Below are 21,960 nucleotides of genomic sequence, written 5' to 3'. Positions count from 1 at the left end.
ATAGAATCACGTGGACACCAACGTGCTAATCTTTTGTTCATAGAGCCACATTTCTCTACTCTGACGAGGTCTCCCTCTTTCCCTTTGCCCATCAAGCATGGAGAGAGGGCACTGTTTTGGAGTATGCTCACCCATTATGTAGTACATGTAGCTGGGCTAAAGTGTTTCATTCCTCAATCTTCATTTGGAATCATGAGAACACTTTCTGTTTGCATGGGCAATACCACCAGTTCTGAATAGATTTCCTATATTATTACCAAGGAATGTGATATTACAGCATTCAGGTATGTGGTAACTTGGCCCACACAAACTGCAGAAGAGTTGTCCCTCTGTCTCTTCTGCTTTAGGTGGTTTTGATGAATCTGTTCCTTCTCTGTGCCCTTTCAGGGCGTCTCGTACACAATCGGAGCGTTATTCTGTATGCCCGACTCTGGTTCCCTCCACTTTTTGTTTTCTCCAGAATGCTCAAGAATTCTTTCCGTTCAGTTTTGGCAGAACTTTCAGGACACAGTTGGACACCGTCCAATAAGATTTCAATGCTATGTTTATTTTGAGTGCCACGACGGTTCGGTGCACTAAATGTTGTTGTATATGGCCACCAGGCTTAGGACCTCATGCTGTCACATCCTGTATAATGTAAATACAAGTGTATATAATTTTCTGTCCCTCTATGTTCCCCTCCGCTCTGTGTTTCTCTTAGTCTCCCTGTTAGGGAGGCTGTTGCCTTCATCTTCAGGATGTGTGCGTGTGGTCATTCATTTAATTTTCACACAAAGTGCACTGTAATCTAACTTCCATTATGTTTTCATGGTAATTGTTATGGCTTTTTTTTTTTTGTATTTGTTTCAACGGTTTGTTTGATTTGATCACTTTAATCAAGTGTTTGTCATCTGTTTTGTATGTACAGTACCAGTCAAATGTGGACACCTACTTTCTTTTGACTATTTTCTACATTGTAGAATAATAGGGAAGACATCAAACCTATGAAATAACACACATGGAATCATGTAGTAACCAAAAAAGTGTTAAAACAAATCTAAATATATTTGAGATTCTTCAAAGTAGCCACCCTTTGCCTTGATGACAGCATTGGACACTCTTGGCATTCTCTTAACCAGCTTCATGAGGAATGCTTTTCCAACCGTCTTGAAGGAGTCCCCACATATTCTGAGCACTTGTTGGCTGCTTATCCTTCATGCTGTCGTCCAACTCATCCCAAACCATCTCAATTGGGTTGAGGTCGGGTGATTGTGGAGGTCATCTGATGCAGCACTCATCACACCTTTGTCAAATAGTCCTTACGCAGCCTGGAGGTGTGTTGGGTCATTGTCCTGTTGAAAAACAAATAATAGTCCCACTAAGGGCGAACCAGATGGGATGGCGTATAGCTGCAGAATGCTGTGGTAGCCATGCTGGTTAAGTGTGCCTTGAATTCTAAATAAATCACTGACCGTGTCACCAGCAAAGCACCATCACACCACCACCACCTCCATGCTTCACGGTGGCAACCACACATGCGGAGATCATCCGTTCACCTACTCTGCGTCTCACAAAGACACGGCGGTTGGAATCAAAATTCTCATGTGGACTCGTCAGACCAAAGGACAGATATCCACCAGTCTAATATCCATTGTCATGTTTCATGGCCCAAGCAAGTCTCTTCTTATTATTAGTGTCCTTCAGTAGTGGTTTCTTTGCAGCAATTCAACCATGAAGGCCTGGTTTGCGCAATCTCCTCTGAACAGATGTGTCTGTTACTTGAACTCTGTGAAGCAATTATTTCGAGCTGCAATTTCTGAGGCTGGTAACTAATGAACTTATCCTCTGCAGCAGAGGTAATTCTGGGTCTTCCTTTCCCGTGGCAGTCCTCATGAGAGTCAGTTTCATCATAGTGCTTGATGTTTATTGCGACTGCACTTGAAACTTTTGAAGCTCTTGAAATTTTCTGGATTGACTGACCATGTTTGTCTTAGCATATTTGAGCCCTTGTTGCCATGATATGAACTTGGTCTTTTACCAATAGGACTATCTTCTGTATACCACCTCTACCTTGTCACAACACAACTGATTGACTCAAATGCATTAAGGAAAGAAATTCCACAAATGTACTTTTAATAAGGCACACCTGTTAATTGAAATGCATTCCAGGTGACTACCTCATGGGGCAGCAGGTAGCCTAGTAGTTAGAACATCGGGCCAGTAACCGAAAGGTTGCTAGATCGAGTCCCTGAGCTGACAAGGTAAAAATCCGTCGTTCTGCCCCTGAACAAGGAAGTTACTAGGCCGGCATTGTAAATAAGAATTTGTTCTTAACTGACTTGCCTAGCTAAATAAAGGTCAAATAAAATGAAGCTGGTTGAGAGAATGCCAAGTGTGTGCAAAGCTGTCATCAAGGGTTGCTACTTTGAAGAATCTAAAACATATTTTGATTTAGTTTAACTTTTTTTTTTTACTACATGATTCCAAATCTGTTATTTCATAGTTTGGATGTCTACAATGTACAATGTAGAAAATTGTTTAGAAAAACCATTGAATGAGTAGGTGTCCAGAATTTTGACTGGTATATCAGCTGATGTTTTTTTTTTTTTTTTTTTTTAAACTTTTTTTTTTTAACGATTTTGAATATGAAAAGGGTCAGATCACTAGCTCTGCAGTCGCCCTACCCCCTTTGTCCATGGGTTACCACAATGTTCTGATCGAAGCGCAATGATGAGCAGTACATGTCGTAGACCAGCGACTGAATCACCTTTGTGTGATGACAGACCTTTTGTATTGCTGGAATATATTAGCTTGTGCACAAAATACTGTGTATAATGAAATGAACATAGTATGTATGTATGCCAGTGAGTTTACTGGTTACTGTACTGTTTGTACACTGGTGAGATACTGTGTGATAAGTGGAGAGATTCAATATGTGGAATTATTTTTTTGCAACCGTTGACAGAATCTGCTCTTGGACCATTTCTATTGATGTGGTAATAGTGGGTGGGGTGAGGGGGAGCAGTGGGAACTTTTTTTTTTTTTTTTTTTTTTTTTTTTTGTAGCCCTGATGCTCCTCTAGTTTTTAACATTTCAAATGTATAGTTAAAGAGGGAGACCTAGAGGTGGGAATGTGGAGGGTTTTATTACTGTAGAGGAAATTGTGATTGTTATTAAAAAATATCTTAATTTGTTATATTGCTATCCTGTGGAGCTCACTGTGCTTTGCTTGGGTTTATGTCTCCTCTTCTCCCTAATTCCCTCTCTCTTCTCATTCCTCTCTATCCAGAGGTGATATTACCTGTTCTAATTTTTCGGGAATTTGTAAAGATTTTTCATTAGAATTTGTGACTGCGGCTTGAGTCTTAATGTGGTTGACAGCGGGGTGCCTGCTGCTGTGGCCCCCCGCTGGCTCAGTCATGGACATAAACTAGGTTTCCCATGATTCCTGTAATTTTTGCAGATCAAACGCTGCCCTCATTTTCTCTTGTCTGTGTTATCTGCTTCTACAGCTGGGTTACTGCTGCTCTGTGGCTGTTGTAATACAAATACAAGACCTTCTACAGGAAAATAAGAACTATGATGTGAAATCATTTCAATCAAAATAAACTGTCTGAATATGTTTCAAATGTGAGTGCTGCATAGTTATTTATAGGATCACTGTCAATTTCACTGGGATGTCAAACATCCCATAGTTAAACCTCATAAAATGAAGTCAAGCTAGTCAGCAGAGGTCATGTTTTGACAAAATGATGCAGAGGAACCCTAAACAAAGGATTATCAAAGCAACATAATTAAAATGTTGGAAAATAAAGGTGCTCTACGCAACAATTCAACCTGCAAATAGCCCTTTTGTCTGATATATCAGTAGTTAAGAAATGCATTTGTTGAAAGGAAAACATAAGAATAAGACACTAATTCCTGCCCCTGCAGGTACTTTTCAGCTCTATTCTTCAAAAACCTCAGAGAAATTGTACTTATTTCAATGCTGCGTAGTGCACCTTTCACTGTTCATCTGATTTATCTATTCATTTAAAAAAAACATGCAAAGGTTAAAAAAATATATATATATATATATGCAATCACCTCTCCTACAGAGGTATGTCACACATTATCTCTCTTTTGGCATTGGCTTTGAAAGACTGAAGCTTGGGAGGCAACCCCACAGGCTCAGGATTAGCTGACCTCAGGAATATAATTTACTGTTGATTTCTTTTCCTGTATCCTAGGACAGAGCAGAGGACCAGACAAGAGCGAATTAATGTATGCCCATTATGACATTTTATTGTAACATGAAAGGAGCATAACTCGGCCTACTTCTGTTTGCAGGTGTCTTGGATCTTCTCTGTTTTTCATTGGTGCCGAACTCTCATGAGGTCATTGCGGAGCTGTGGGGGGTTGGAGCTCTGCTGGCTGGCGTGGGTGTCATACAGGAAAAGCTTGTTGCTTAGCTCCGCCTGCCTCCTCCGCAGTTGGCTAGTTGATGAGTATAGCTCCTCTGCTTCTGAATGGCACAGGCTCACCATCCAGACACACAAACACCACCAGTAACTCACATCAAAGGCTGTTTCCAGTCAATATGCAGTGTGTGTGTGTGTGTGTGTGTGTGTGTGTGTCTCACCTCCACCTTCTGCACGTTGATGTAGACTAGTAAAGAAGCTAGCTCTATGCTGTCATTGAAACCATTTTTCAGAGGAACTGAACGGTGCCCTAAGAGACAGAGAACGGTGTTAATGTGTAAACGAGGAGCCTATGGGTTCATGCACCGCATATTAGTATGTGGATCCTACCTGAGTGGATGCCCTTCACAGGGAAGGTAGCCTGAGCCAGGAAGTTTGGGTCTGAGAACATGTCCTCCTCATTCACCACAAAGCGCAGGAAGGTGAGCTCTGGCTCATGCACTAGGAAAGTCACTGGCTCTGGAGGGGCCTTCCACACTGGGTTCAGCCCATTGTCACCTGAACAAGTCCAGTTACCAACATAAATAAATACACAATCCTCTTTGAGACAACACACAGAAGCTGAGTTTCTTTAATTAGCTGGAAAGTAATTCCATCCACTCCAACCCCCGCTCCCATTCCTTACGAGAGAGAACGGTCTTAAACGTGTTGTCCTCTGTGTGTCCACACAGCTCCGTCTCTACAAAAGGGCTGGTGATGCTACGGTCTGGCTTCGGCAGGTGTCTGGCAGCTAGCACCTACAGGCGGCAGCACAACAGATTCAGTGCTCAACAGTAACCAGTTTGTTTACCATGTGAAAGATTATCAGGGATATGTCATTGTAAATAAATAATTCTGGACAATGAGGAGAGCCTTACTCTGACAGTAAGGGTGAACTTGACTTTCCTCTTCTCCAGCTGTGGATCATAGCTGTCAGAGCACAACATTTCTGTCTGTTGACTGTATGTGGACTGAAGAGGGCACAGTTGAGTTGAGTATTTATCTGGGGACACAAACAAATGATTACCACTGGTACACCGAGAAAGCAAATTTTTCATCTCTGTGAACACAATTCAGGAGGCACTCACTCTCTAGTTTAGGTCTACTTTACACAGAATACTAGTTATCTCATTCCTCCATCTTTAACACATGCTTGTCAAACCCACCTGCAATCTGAAAGTTGAGCGCCACCATGTGGCAGCCGCAGGCCCACAGAGGGTAAGGGTCGTAGTTGGATGAGTCCACACGTTGGCCCTTGGGGTAGATGCGGCTCAAGGCCTTGCGGTTATACCTCAGGAAGTCTGGAGTTCTGTTCTTGGCCGGGGTCTTGTTCTCCACGAAGGAGCGGATCTCTTTGTAGCAATATTTCACTGTGGGGACATGGTTGGGAATGGGCAGACTGAGTTTGATCAGACCAATACGAATATTTGTTTATTTATTTGGATCCTGTTTCGCAGCTGCTACTCTTCCTGGGGTCCACCACATTTGATTGTTGTGGAGAGTGACTTATTCTGGTAGTAATCATAAGAGTGTGAGTTAAGAGTAGATTGTATTTCATTTGAAAACAGAAATGTGAAATCTTTCAATGTGTATTGCAGTGCATGTCATACAGTGGTGGCTCCTTAGAGGAGGTAGGGGAGGACTATCCTACTCAGTGAATTTCAGATAAATAAAAAGTGAAACAAAAAATGTGATCCTTTTTTTTAGAAAAAACTATACTAAACATATTCCTGTCACCAAATAACTGATTGAAACACACTGTCTTGCAAAGAAGGTCTAGAGTAGCATGGTGTAGACGCAGCTATTTTCTGTCCTCGTCTGGGTACACCCCCTTCCATAGACTTACACAGTAATTATGACAACTTCCGAAGGATGTCCTCCAACCTATCAGAGCACTTTTCGTATGAACCAACATATTGCCCATCCAATCAAATTAATCTAGTACTGAAAGCATAAACTACAGCTAGCTAGCACTGCAGTGCATAACGTGTGGTGAGAAGTTGACTCAGAGAGAAAGACAACAGTTGAACAGTTTTTAACAAATTAATTTCTTTAAAAATGAAGGAGAAGGAGCAGAGAGAGAGAGAAAGCTAGCTATATATATTTTTTAGTTTCACTTATTTAGCTAATGCAGCTAATTTAGCCTTCTCAACAACCTGACTCAAACAGAGACGAATGCTATTTATGTTAGCTAGCTGGCTATCCAACACTACAACTCTTCCAAGTCAAGGTAAGCTTTCGGGTTTCATTTATTTATTGCCACAGGGGCCCGCCAGTGTAACTGCTGAACTGTTTTCTGTATACCGTACAGTGTGATTGTACACATAGATTGGATTTGGGATTTAGTAACAAGTTAGTTCTAGTTTGTTGACTATAACATTAATATGGTGGCAACAATGTGTAGCTGTTAGCGGTTATGGTATGAAGGTTTGTCTTGGTCAGGGTGGTAGGGCTGAGGATCATACCAAAGTGGTCCTTCTCCTTGCTGCGAGGCTGGCAGTACACCACCAGGTCAGACATCTTAATGGCGACCTCTTCACTCTTCTCCACCTGCTCCTGCTGCTTGATCTGTAGGACAGAAAACACACAGCAGCTTCCTGTCAGCATGACATCACTGAATACGCTGGGCTGAGCACCTTTAAAATGGAAGATATAATTATTTCATAGCCTCTTAACTATAGATAGGTTATATGGAATATTATGATACTGTCCTCTAACTGCTTGTTGTGCTGCTTGGTGATCTCTCTCTGGGTGATGTCCCAGGCCACCTGGTACCACTCAAACAAGTCTTCCAGCGACTCTTTTACTGTCATAATCACTCAAGTGTCATAACATGGGACTCCCCATTCTTTCCCGATCTCACTGAGAAGAGAAATGGATGGAGGAAACATAAGAAAGAGCGAGTTGAATATTTACTATGTGCAATGTACTGTAATAGAATACAGAGTGTTGTGTTTGGGTACAGGATTAAGCTGTGTTTATGTGATGTACAGTAAATTGTATATTTAGCCAGTGTATGGTGTGGAGGTTTAAAACGATCCCTTTGGACTTGTGCAGTTGTGTGTCCTGTTGATATGTGATATGGGCAGTCAGTGTGATGAGCATGTGCTGTGTGGAAGGACTGGGTGCTTTGGTATTTAGTGTGTTTGTCATGTGAAGACAGCATGTTTTATGAATAGATTATGGGCTCTATTCAATCCGTAGCGCTGAAGACCTGCTTTATAGCATGATTGACAATTAGAAGCAATGTTCCGGCGGTCACAGAGACTGCATTCACGGCAAACGCTGCATATGTCGGCGCAAACGGAAATTACCTTTACATTTAGATCGCGCAAATCTGTAGTGTGTTTGGACAGTATGTAAAATGGATGTAATAGAAATACTGTACTCACAAACGTTACACTTGGAAATGTCAACAACTCATTTTCACCTATCCCCCAAAGGATTGTCCTCCATGACCCGTAAGACAAATATGTACACTGTAGAGTTCTAAATGTATACTGGTATGTTAACACACAGGCAGAAATGGATGCAATCTTGAAACACAAGCTACAGATAACTGCCAAAATAAAGGAAACAGCAACATAAAGTGTCTTAATGGGGCATTGGGCCTCCACAGGTCAGAACAGATTCAATAGATCTTGGCATTGATTTTACAAGTGTCTGAAACTCTATAGTAGAAATGCGACCCCATTCTTCCATGAGAAATTCCATCATTAACGTGACTTGCGAAGCAAGAGTCCCCACTTTAAATCTTCAACACACTTCTGACTTATAGTTAGTTATTAATGGGACTTACGAAGCAAGAGTCTCCACTTTAAATGTTCAACATATTTCTTATTATTGTTATTATTTAACACTAGGGATTCACCGATATGCATCGGTCCCGGTTCAAATGTTTAAGATATGAATGCATCAGTCCGTGGGAGCCCAAAACGATCCAAATGAAGCATGCATCGGTCAGTAAACCGATTCAAACGTTACGAAGGATATTTAAAATATAATCAAAGCCTACTGGATGACAACTTGTTTTTAACCAAGACAGAATCATTTACATTTTACATTTACATTTTCCTACATAACATAGGTGCAGAAGATCCCCTTATTGTATCGGACACTTTTAAATGTGCCTTTAGAGGCAATGCAATTCAATACTCATCTTTCAAAACAAAAACTATTTAGGTAGTAATAAAAAAAACTGGACCATAAAGGCACAGAATAAGTTACTGGAAAAACAAAAAGAACTGGAGGAACTTATTCAAGAAAGATACAAAATAAAGCAAACTGGATGGAATATGGAAAAAAATGCACCAAATAATGTTTTTATTTTCAACATAGAAATGCTACCAAAAAGAACTTACAGAAACGTGTTACAAATGATGGCGTCATCCATGATTCACCAAACGATATTTTGAAAGAGGAAGGAAAGTACTTAAAGCATATGTTTTCATTATAGTCGCCGTCTCTACTAACTGAAGTTAATTGTAAGAATGTTTTATTTATTAATAGTGTAAAATTAACAGCTGTACCGAAAGATTAATGTAAAGGCCAAATTACAGAGTAGGAACTTCTTGATGCAATTAAAGCCTTTAAGTCGGGGAAAACTCCAGGCCTGGATGGCATACCAGTAGAGATATATCAAACCTTTTTTTATGTACTCAGAGGTCTGTTATTAGCATGCTTTAACCACTCCTATAAAAATGGTAGACTATCAGATACCCAGCATGAAGGTCTGATTTCACTATACTGAAACAGGGCCCAGGTGGTAAACATAAAGATCCAGTCCACCTAAAAAACTGAAGACCCCTTACAGTTCAGTGTGTTGTGATGCCAAAATTCTAGCAAAATGCATATTATTCATTATAATCAAACAGGTTTTACATGGACAATACATTGTAGATAATATAAGACAAGTACTGGAAACAACAGAACACTATGAAAAATCTGGGAAACCAAACCTGGTATTCATATCTGATTTTGAAAAGGTCTTTGATAAAGTACAACAAAAATGTGTATATAAATACCTGGACTACTTTAATTTGGGAGAATCTCTTATACAATGGGTTAAAGTTATGTATAGTAACCCCAGGTGTAAAATAATAAATAATGGCTACTTCTCAGAAAGTATTAAATTGTCAAGAGGAGTAAAACAGGGTTGTCTGCTAGTGGCATATACATGTACTAGGTGTCATATATATGTACTAGGTGTCATTGTACGCTGACGACTCATATTTTCTTTTAAATCCGCAATTTGGATCCCCGGACAGTCTCAGAGGAGCTAGATCATTTCTCTAACCTCTCTAGATTACAATCAAACTATGAAAGAAAGGTGTACCAAATAATGTATTGGATCGCTAAAAAAAAAAAAACACATTAATGTGTAGTTTACCAATAAAAATGGTCTAACTGTTAAGTGGACATACACGGTATTCATATCCCAAAATAAATAAATGATCTCACTACAATAAATTTGAATAGAAAGTTAGCAAAAATAGATAAGATCTTGCTACCATGGAAAGGTAAATACCTGTACATTTGTGGAAAAATTATTTCAGTCATACAAAAGTTATACTTAAATCCAAACTGGTTTTCCAGGAGAATGCTAAGAAAGACTCACTCAGCGTTCAAATTCCAACCTTTACTTTCAGTTATTTGAAAATGAAATCATCTCCAAAAGATCTCTATTTTGTTTTTAAAGCCATAGAAAGCTGGTTGCAATTTCAGTTTATTCCACCAGAAAATACATAACAAATATAACAATACATATTATGGTTAAACTCGAATATACTAATTGACAGAAGAAAAAAAACATTAAAAAATAAATATATATTTTGTTTAGTGATATCATAAATAGGACTGGTGGAGTTACAGTATGTCACACATGCAGCTAACAAAAACATATGGAAATGTCTGCTCTATGCAAAATGACCACCAACAGATTGATGCATTACATCAACAATAGAGGAGGCAAGTGGAAGAGGGAGAAGATAAAGAAAAAGCCCACACTAATCTGATAGTGGGGTGGTAGGTGCTCAGTCTTCCCTATGACTCAGCTCAGGTACACACACACACAATTGTATAGAATCGCATCAATTCGTTCCCCTAATCAAACCAAATCTCATGGAATCTTTTCAAACTGAAATGTATCGTTCCTATATTGTTTCGGAGCCCATGTATCTATCTAGATGCGTATCAAATTGTTCTTGAAAGGAGAGATGCACATCCCTATTCAGGCACACTACTCCTTACACAGTTTAAGGTGGTTTGAGTTGCTTGTATTCAACTTTTATACTTTTAAAACTATTAAGCTTTTTGTCCTTTTTGATGTCCATCTTCATTCACTTTCATGGGACTTATTTCAGCAACATAAAGGTCCCATTGTGACATCATGACTTCCAACATTTAATTCACTGTAAATGCAATAATGAAACTTTTGACACAAATTAGCTACTTTGACCACTTTGCCAAAAAATTTGATAAAAAGTTAGAGGGTATGAAATCTTCTTCTACATCTCTGCTATTCAAATACGAAATCGTAACAAAAATATATTCTACCGATTACAGTTTTTTCTAACTGCTTACACACAAAATCTTTTCATGTCACACAATTTTTGAAACCTCTCACTCAAAGTGCAAAACTACACACCAAATATCCAAAACCATAAGCTATTTCTCAGCCTTTGACTCAGTTGTCAATTGCATAAAACACTTTTTTCAAAACACTACACACAATTCTCTACCTAAAATACAAACATCTAACAGGATGTGACTTGCTTTCCTTTTCCAAAAACAACCAATCAAAATGCTACACTTATTCACCAGGTCACACACACACTCCTCACATGTACAAACACTAATAGCTTAACTGATCACTAACCAATCATTGCTTTACTGTAGTATAGGCCTATAAATAGGTCAAAGGTCAGATTACCTGTTTTGAACTATGGATGCCAACAATGGACAGAGAGCAAGAGGAGTAGGGGGGAGAGGAGGAGGAAGAAGAGGACGAGGGCAAAGAAGAGAAGGAAGGAGAGCCATCTCTGATGAGATTAGGGCAACACTTGTTGATCATGTGATCAACCACGGTTTGACCATGAGAGAGGCTGGACTGAGAGTCCAGCCCAACTTGAGTCGATTTACAGTGGCGTCCATAATTCGAACCTTCAGAAATGAGAACAGGTATGCAACTATCTAATGACTATTTTAGCATTACAGTAATGTACTGTAAAATACGTATGACTGCATAGTATTGCATAAACATTTGTAACTCTAACCATTTACTGCACTGCATTGAATGAATGAGGTTGGTTATCATGCTGTACTACATTTTTTTTGTACATTGTTTACAGTTTCTATGCTGAACACATACTGTGTTTGAATTCTGTACAGAGTGGAAAGGCAAAGACATCATGGAGGACGAGGACGCTTGTTTACAGATGTACAAGAGACTGCTATTATAAATATGGTTTTGGCCAACAATGCAATTAGGTTTCGCGAGATAAGAGAGCATATCTTGAATAATGACACCATATTTAACAACATCAATGCTGTAAGCCAGTCGACCATACAACGCATCCTCCAACGGCACCGAGTGACGATGAAACAACTTTACAAGGTGCCATTTGAGAGAAACTCTGACAGAGTCAAGAATATGCGACATGACTTTGTAGAGATATGTATGCAACACTACTTCCAGTACTTCAGACATACCATATTTACTCATCTCTACATCCTTTTGTCTGTTACAGAGAGTATTGGAGCTGGATGGTGTTTACAGTGTACTTGTTATCCCTCTCAGCAGATGACTTTCACTGTAGAACATTGTATTGAAATGTAGATATAAGCCAATGAAAGACCAAAGAGCTTTAGATTTAGAACAACCGTGTTTACATGGTATAATCCAAAAATGTACTATTATGAAAGGAGTGTTTGCCATTTGATGCAAATGCTTCATTCTGACATGTTTATGGCATTTTGAATGCGGTGTTACATTTTGAAGGAGATGTGAGGCATTTTTGCATTTTGTGTGTGCAGTTTTAGAGTTTTGAAAAAAGGAGACCGTTTTGAAAACGTGTGTAAGCAGTTGGAAAAAACTGTAAACTATACAGCTGTTTTACTAACGGCATCAACCAAATTTCCTGTAACTTTTTATAAACAACTTAAATTTTGACCACTTTAACAAAAAGTTAGACAGAAAGTAAGATTGTATGAAATCTTCCTCTACTTCTCTGCTATTCAAATCGAAACAATAATATATGCTACAAATTTAAAGGTACAGCTGTTTTAGTAACCACATAAATGAAAATCCTAACTTTTTTCCAAACAACTGAAATATGTACAACTTTTGCAACACTTTAGACAACAACTTAGAGGGCATATTGGTCTACATTTCTGCTATTCACATCTGGATTCAGAACATAATTATCTACAACCAATCAAACGTTACAGCTGCTTGTCAGGGTTTAGAGTGAAAAAAGTAGCTAGCTAAGTCAACTAACAGCACTCCCATGTCTCCTCATTGAGCAGCCCAAACTGAGCCGTTGCTATGGATACTCACACAGGCAGAGGAGCGAATGGGGCAGTGCAGGCAAAAATGATGAGGAGGGTGATTGAATTTAGAACAATATTGTAATGATGATGAAGAATTGTGAACACCAAGAAACCAGCTATAAGGTGGCAGCTAAGGCAACAGTGCATCGTCCTCCTTCTCAGGATTGTGCCCGGTGCTCTTCATAACGCAACTGGCTAGTTTGTCTGTCTGTAAAGAGAAGGGCTGCTCTGACTGGATAGAGCAAAGCTGTCTCCCTTTACTCCTTTCATATTTCACCCGATCACATCTCATCGCATGTTTCAGTCTGATCATGTAGCCTGCTGTTACTATGATAAATCAATAGGCAATGATCTTTTCTAGCAAGCTATCAACAAGCGAAGCGAGAGTAGGGAAAGAAGAAGAAACACTGATGTGCATTGTCACACCCCTAATAACAATACAATAGATCAGGAGTGACAAACCAGTGGATGCTGCTGAGGGGAGGAGGGCTCATAATAATGTCTGGAATGGAGCAAATGGAATGGCATCATCAGCTGTATATTAAAGGTCCCACAGTTGACAGTGCATGTCAGTGCAAAAACCAAGCCACAAGGTCGAAGGAATTCTCCATAGAGCTCAGAGACAGGATTGTGTTGAGGCACAGATCTGGGTAAGGGCACCAAAAATTCTGCATCTTTGAAGGTCCCCAAGAACACAGTGGCCTATCATGGATCCCCCTAACAAAGTACTGAGTAAAGGGTCTGAATTTTGTGATATTTCAGTTTTTTTCTAAAAACTTGTTTTCGCTTTGTCATTATGGGGTATTGTGTGTAGCTTGATGAGGGAATGTTTTTCAAATCCATTTTAAAATAAGGTTGTAACTTAACAAAATGTGGAAAAAGTCAAGGGGTCTGAATACTTTCTGAATGCACTGTATTTGATACCATTCCATTTATTCCAAACTCATTCCATATGGCCTAGTGTCTGCAGGTTTTTGTTTTTTCCTTTCAATTAGGCCCTAGACAACCAGGTGTGAGGAGTACCTTACTAATTAGTGGCCTTAATTCATCAATCAAGTACAAAGAAGGAGCGAAAACCTACAGACACTTGGCCCTCCATGGAATGAGTTTGACACCTGTGCGGTAGATGTATTTGATGCGTAGTCTGAAGGGGAAAACGTGTTTGTTTTTTGTTGCGTGTGAAAACTTCTTTCAGTTTTGACATGCAACATTTTAATTCGAGTTGTGTAGCCTGTTCAGTCAGTCAGCATTAGTGATTCGTATTTTCCTGAAATGTTTGGGAAACGGCACATGAATGCAACCATCCGTTTGTGTGTGTGTGTGTGTGTGTGCGATGCACATGTATTTCTACACTTTATGTAGCCGTTAACAATGATGCTAATGTAAACTGTCCTTCCAAAAATCTTTCTCAAATAAATGTTAACTACAAAGTCGCCTATAGGCCTACATGGCAGAATGATGTCATGATTATTTACATCAATCTAGTTGCCATTTGTTTTGCAAACTCTGCAATCACATTAGCACCAAGCAAAATACTGATCACTCCTCCTACCAGATCCTTTGTCTGAGATTTGATATTGTTGAACACTTCCTCAAAAAAGTTGGCAGGGAAAAATAGCTGCAGTTTTCCTCCATAGTCCCCTTTCCACCTGTAGGGCGCACCAGACAGAGGTTTGTATGTTCCTCCCATCCCCATGTTCTTGGGCCTCTCCATCCATCACTGTCTTTGGACACATTGTGGATCAGAGCCCCCTTGCAGAAGCTTACTCAGTTCATCAGGTCTCATGGGTCTGTAGTCGTACGCTTTAACTGTGCTCTTAGGCTTGTGGTGTTACAGATACAGTATATCAACAGGTAGATGCATACATTAATACACATACAAACACACTACATTTGAAATTGCTTGAGAAAATCTATAAAAATTACCTCAATTTAGGGAAACATGTTAAAGGGATACTTCGGGATGTTAGCAATGAGGCATGCTAGAAGATACCCATAGACTTCCACTAATTGTGATAATTCTAGTTAGCAGGCCAATTGCTGCAGTACAGCGCCCTTAACCACTGCCACAGTTTCTGATAGTGTGTGCAGAAATTCTTCGATTGTGCAAACCCACAGTTTCATCAGCTATCCGGGTGGCTGGTCTCAGACGATCCCACAGGTGAAGAAGCCGGATGTGGAGGTCCTGGGCTGGCATGGTTATACGTGGTCTGTGGTCGGGCGGCCGGTTGGATTTACTGCCAAAATCTCTAAAACGACATTAGAGGCGGCTTATGGTAGAGAAATTAACATTAAATTCTCTAGCAACAGCTCTGGTGGAAATTCCTGCAGTCAGCATACCAATTGCATGTGTCCTTCTATTTATTGCTCCTAGAAAAAGGTACACCTATGTAATGATCACGTGGTTTAATCAGCGTCTTCACATGCCACACCTGTGAGGTGGATGGATTATCTTGGCAAATGAGAAATGCTCACTAACAGAGATGCAAACAAATTTGAGCACAAAATAAGCTTATTGTGTGTATGGAACATTTCTGGGATCTTTTATTTCAGCTCATGAAACATGGGACCAATACCTTACATGTTGCTTTTATATTTTTGTTCAGTGTACATCTCTCCCAACCTTCCCCCTTTCCCTTTGTTTCTCGCTGCCCCCGATCTCTCCTCATCCCTCTCTCTCACTGTGCTGAAGCGGCTGACCAGTTCCGGTGTGACAGGGTAGCGTAGTTTGATCTTGCGATACAGTGGCTTCTTTCGGAAGTAGTTGACCAGCTCCACCAGGCTCTGGAACTCAATGGTGGATCCCAGCATGTACATAGAGCCATCCTTCTGAATACGACAGTGTTTGACCTTCCCATCACCTCTGAAGGTGATGGCATAGGAGTCGCCATCCTCTCTCTGTCTGATGAGGAAGGCTCCGTCCCAGGGCACAGCCTCAGTGAGGCACAGGTCAAAGTCGTGGCAGCGGAGAGGGATTTCACGATAGTGCTGGATCAGTGAGTACACACTGGGGAAGTGCAGGTTATCAGTCAGGAAGTAGAAGGTGTCCTCCCTCTGAGCCAGAGCGGACACGACAGTGCTGGACCCTCCCATTGCGCCTACAGTATAACACTCCAAAAACAAACATCAGCACAGCAGAGTATTACACACAGTACACACATACTGAATATGTCAGTAGAGCTGCAGCCAAGCTGGCGTACCAGAAGGAGAGAGTGAAGTCAGTCACAAAGATGTCACAGGAAGGTGCCATCCCTGCCTCCCGACTCAGCACAGAACTCCTGCAGCAGCCTCTGTTGTCTGCCTCCCCTCACTCCTCCTACCATGGAACCAGGCCTCTGATGTGTGGAGCTCTGGGGGCTACAGCAGGAAGGGAGGTTTGGAAGAAGGGTGGGTAGGCAGATGAGAGAGAGAGAGAGAGAGAGAGAGTACAATAATGAAAGAGTAATAATTAAATACAGTGACAATAATCATTGGTTTACTACTATTACAATATTCTCCCTTGTTAACCTTCCTGGGCTCCTCGTCCTCTTCCTCTGCGGAGTAGAGCTTGTCATCTGAAATCACACAGTAGCGCTTGTTCCATCGCTATGGGTGGACAAACAGGAACAATGTCAGAGCAGTCGTCAATGGCAACCATCACAACAACAATATACACAAACAACACTAACAATGCTTAGTCATGAAACAAATATACAACCTACTTCCTGAACCAAATACTGTAGGCTTACCGATTTCTAAGGAACTCAGAACCATATCATGGTAAGGCTGTCTCTAAGTTACCTGGTCTACTGGGTCCCAGATGTATGGAGCAGAGTTGTTTTGTGAGGGTGTATTCTTTCTGTGATACTCCTGCACTGCCTGGTGAATTCTCAGGCATCTCCTGGGATGTGTTCATTAGGGCACACTGTGTCACGACTCTCGTGGGTTGAATAAGGAGACCAAGGTGCAGCGTGGTAGGTGTTCATGATATTTATTAAACTGAACATCGCAACAAAATAACAAAGTAGAAAAACAAAAGCGCACAGTTCTGTCAGGCAACTAAACAGAAAATAACTACCCACAAAACACCAGTGGGAAAAAGGCAGCCTCAATATGATTCCCAATCAGAAACAACGATAGACAGCTGTCCCTGATTGAGAACCATACCTGGCCAAAACATAGAAATAAAGAAACTAGAATGCCCACCCTAGTCACACCCTGGCCTAACCAAAATAGAGAATAAAAGCCTCTCTATGGCCAGGGCATGACACACTGTAGCACATATTTTAAAACAAGTGCTTTTTTATTGTATAAGTTACGCTATTACCTTCTCGTTTCACTGCATTTTCTTCCATTTTGTGCCTATTGAACACAACACTGATTTGCTTTCCATTAATACACACACACACACATGATTACGTATGCACTATACATACACATGGATTTAGTACCTTAGGTATGTGGTAGTGGTGGAGCCGGGGCCTGAGGGCACACAGTGTGTTGTGAAATCTGTGAATGTATTGTAATGTTTTAAAATTGTATAAACTGCCTTAATTTTGCTGGACCCCAGGAAGAGTAGTTGCTAATGGGGATACATAATAAATACAAAAATACAAAATACCAGAAATGCGGAATCATCCTGAGGAATCATCCTCTTTGTCTTATAAGCATATCTGGGCTGTGGTTAGTGTCTGCATTACATGGGGAAAATGGCAATAGTTGCCTGAACTCTAGACACATTGGCGAATTGGAAATATATTAGTCAGTTAGTTTCTCTGCTGTGTGACAAATCTAATAACACAAGAGACGGTATAGGATCATTATCATAAATGGGCCATTGACTTTTTCTGGTTTGGAATGTGACCTCCACAAGCCTATCATGAAGGTAATTTCATCTTTATAGCCCATCATACCATGGTGATGATCAATATACTGCAACATTCTGCACATAGTACACCGGAAATAGTTTTGCCCTATGACTCAATCCTTCACATTATTCCCTCCCATCACCATGGTACCCTCTGGCCTGGCCCCCACCTTGAGGATTATCTTGCCCTTGAGCTGCATGTGGGAGGGCAACTGTTCAGCCATCAGCTCCACAGGCTCCATCAAAAGCTTGTCCTGGAATACCTCTCTGAAGAGACGAGCCATCTGCCTCTGCTGCTCTATGGGGCAGTGCTCCTCGATGGAGAGAACCACAGGGTATTTGACAACAACAGCACCACAACGCTCAGTCAACACAGGTGGAATGTTCTAGAAACATTTACAGTCCTCAGTTGTAAAGCACTTCAGGTGTGGGTATGTTTGTTAGTTTGGGTGTGTTTTCTCAGACAGAAAAAGACTCACTCAGATGTGATGAAGGCATGGTCATTGATAGCCTTCACCACTTCCTCAAACTTGATCTTGGTGGTCCTGGTCCAGCCATGGTATATGATGGGCTCACCTGGCCCTTCCCAGCAGTCCACTACAGGCCCACACAACAGAAGACAATCCTTTAGAACTATATAAGTAAATGGATAATGTAATGAGGCGAAATTGAAATATGTGAGGGACTTTTTATGGATGTTAAGGTGTACTACTAACACTCAACACAGCAGCATCTCAGACGCAGGCAGCGTACATAGGCCTCAGTGGATAACTCGCTCCGCAGCTGGTCTCCAGTCAAGTACCTGAAGGAAAAACATCATAACAAGAAATACAAAATGCAGGCAAATCATAAACATAATTTGTGTGTTTATTATAACATCATCCACAGCCTATTCATTATTGTTTTACAGTATTGCTGAAATTCTTTACTGTGCTGACAACTGTACTAACACTTGGTGTGAAACATTGATTAAAAAAAAGTGAATTGGCCTGTTTCATAGTGTTGTCATGTATTTCTGTGTTATATGGCGGTACTGACGTGTTATGTGAGGAGTTGATCTAATAGAGGGACAGTGGGTTGTTCGTGTCCAAGTTGCACATCTGAGTATTTCTCATCCCAAATCGAGTTCTCCTCAGAGAAGAGGAAACTGAGGAGCTAAAGTGAGAGAAGAGAGAGAGAACGAGAGCGCTGTGACAAACATAACACACTATTCTCCACTCCCCATACAGACAAATCACACACCGTGTCCCACCTTGCTGACAGTAAACTCTGGATCGTTGGTCTTCCTCATGGTTTTGTCTATAAAGATGGTCATCAGCTCTCTGACCTGGTTCACGACTCTTGAGAGAGAGGAGCAGAGAGAGTGGGGAAAAAAGAGAGAAAAAAGTACAATAAAGGGAATTATAAAAGGTAGATTAAACACTGACTGAAAATTACAGTTTTACCAATTTTATAATTGAAAGATAGCTTGATTCTTACCTTCTGCTGGTACAGAAGAAACCGTTGGAAATCATGGAGAAGAACTGCAGAGGCATAAGGTTTATCTGTACTACTACAGTAGGCTAGAACCACAACACACCAACAACAAGACAAGCTTACCGGTATAAGCCGAGAAAATGATTGTGATTGTAAAACTACATACAGTATTTCAAAGAAATAGAAAGACCCACCCCATGATGAAAGCACACGACTCCCTTTTTAAACTCCTCGAGAATCTGATGAAACACATACACACAAGTCACAAGTCAATACACAGTCACACACACAGCCAGGTTGACAGCACAAATCTGTCCCATCATATTATTAAACATATTATTAAACATGCAAAATGTGATATACTAGCTAACACTTTCAATATCAACACATGCAGTACATAAGCTGGAAGAGGAGTAAAACTGTCGGTAAATGGTGGTGAAACCATAGTATATGTTCAGCATGTTGTACTTAGAGATTAGTACAGGAACATTCTGACACATCTTTCTGATCAAACATTAGAATATTGTAGAATTTACGAAACTGCTCAAAGTCCAGGACATCTTTCCTTGCTCCAATTTCCTGGAACAAAAGAGGGAGATGGACCATGTTTGTTTTTGTTTTATACATGCAGTGCATCCGGACAGTATTCAGACCCCTTCCCTTTTCCACATTTTGTTATGTTATAGCCTTATTCAAAAATTGATCAAATTAATTATTTTCCCCATCAACCTACACACAATACCACACAATGACAAAGCCAGAAAAGGTTTTTGGGAAATGTTTGCACATTTCTGAAAATAAATTCCTTTATTTACAGAAATTTTTCAGACCCTTTGCTATGAGACACGAAATTGAGCTCAGGTGCATCCTGTTTCCATTGATCATACTTGAGATGTTTCTACAACTTGAACGAAGTCCACCTGTGGCAAATTCAATTGATTGGACATGATTTGGAAAAGTATACACCTACAGTGGGAAGAACAATTATTTGATACACTGCCGATTTTGCAGCTTTTCCTACTTACAAAGCATGTAGAGGTCTGTAATTTTTTATCATAAGTACACTTCAACTGTGAGAGACGGAATCTATGTCATGCAATAAAATGCAAATTAATTACTTAAAAAGCATACAATGTGATTTTCTGGATTTTTGTTTTAGATTCCGTCTCATCTTTACAAGAGGCTGTTCACCTACTAATCTCATGGCAACCCCCCTCTAAGTCTCTGATCACTACTTTGTTTCCTTTTCTGTCTCCCTCTCCTCCAAGCCTAGCCACTCAGACCCTAACCAGATGGTCATGCACAGTCGCAATCTTCGCTCTCTCTCTCACCTACTACTACTTTCTCCTCTTCTATCCTATCATCTCTCCCTTCTACTAAATCCTTCTTCATCCAGTCTCCTGATTCTGCCTCTTTGACATTACTATATTCCCTTTCTGCATTATATGACTTGCACTGTCCCCTTTCCTCCCAGTTGCCTTGGCCCTCCCCTCTTGCTCCGTAGCTGAGTGACTCATTCTGAGCTTAAATAATAGGTCTGTGGTCAGCTGAGTGAAAATGGAGGAAAACTAAACTTCCGGAGGACTTATCATCTTTTCACTCCCTCCTCTCTACCTTCTCTTCGTCTGTATCTGTTGCTAAACCTACTTTATCACTCTAAATTTCAAGTGTCTGCCTCTAACCCTAGGAAACTATTTTCCACATTCTCCTCCCTCCTTAATCCTCCACCTCCTCGCTCACTGAGGACGACATTGTCAACTACTTTGAAAAGAAGGTTGATGACATCCGCTCCTCATTTACTCAGCCTATTGAGTCCACTGGTCCCACTCACACATAACTACCCTACACCTTGACCTATTTCTCCCTTCTCTCTCCAGATGAAATCCTGTGACTAGAAACCCTCCTCAAGAAACCAAAATTCAACCCCTCTGATGTAAAAAAAAAAATATATATATTTATTTTCTTTCCAAAACACTATTGCCGTCTCTGACCATCCACTGCCTTCAACACTATGAACCATCAAATCCTCCTCTCCACCCTCTCAGGGCTGGGCGTCTCAGGCTCTGCACACTCTAGGATTGCATCCTACCTGGCAGGCCACTTCTACCAGCCGACATAGAGAAGATCTTTGTCTGTACCACGTACTCTCACTACTGGTGTCCCCCAGGGCTCGGTTGTAGGCCCTCTCCTGTTCTCTCTATACACAAAGTCACTCGGTTTCATCATATCCTCACATGGTCTCTCCTATCATTGCTATGCGGATGACACTCAACTACTTTTCTCCTTTCCCCCTTGACATGCATCTCTACGTGCCTGGCAGATATCTCAGCTTGGATGTTGGCCCACCACCTCAAGCTCAACCTCTACATGACAGAGCTGCTCTTCCTCCTAGGGAAGGCCTGCCCTCTCCAAGACCTCTCCATCACGGTTGACAACTCCACGGTGTCCCCCTTCCAGTGCAAAGAACCTTGGCGTGACCCTGGACAACACCCTGTCGTTCTTTACAACATCAAAGCAGTGACTCGCTCCTGCAGGTTCATGCTTTACAACATCCATAGAGTACCACCATACATCACACAGGAAGCGGCGCAGGTCCTAATCCAGGCACTTGTCATCGCCCGTCTGGTCTACTGTAACTGTTGGCTGGGCTTCCTGCTTGTGCCATCAAAC

The 21,960-nt window shown here is 40.8% G+C and overlaps 1 pseudogene; it reads right to left on the bottom strand.

Moving 5' to 3' along the window:
* Positions 1–4,296: 4,296 nt before the first annotated feature.
* On the bottom strand, positions 4,297–21,124 carry LOC112219225 (annotated as a pseudogene).
* Between the last annotated feature and the right edge of the window lie 836 nt (positions 21,125–21,960).

This window comes from Oncorhynchus tshawytscha, linkage group LG19 (genome assembly GCF_018296145.1).
Source record: "Oncorhynchus tshawytscha isolate Ot180627B linkage group LG19, Otsh_v2.0, whole genome shotgun sequence".
NCBI lineage: Eukaryota > Metazoa > Chordata > Actinopteri > Salmoniformes > Salmonidae > Oncorhynchus > Oncorhynchus tshawytscha.
The sequence above is the reverse complement of the archived record's forward strand: the minus strand, read 5'-3'. Positions and strand labels throughout refer to the sequence as shown.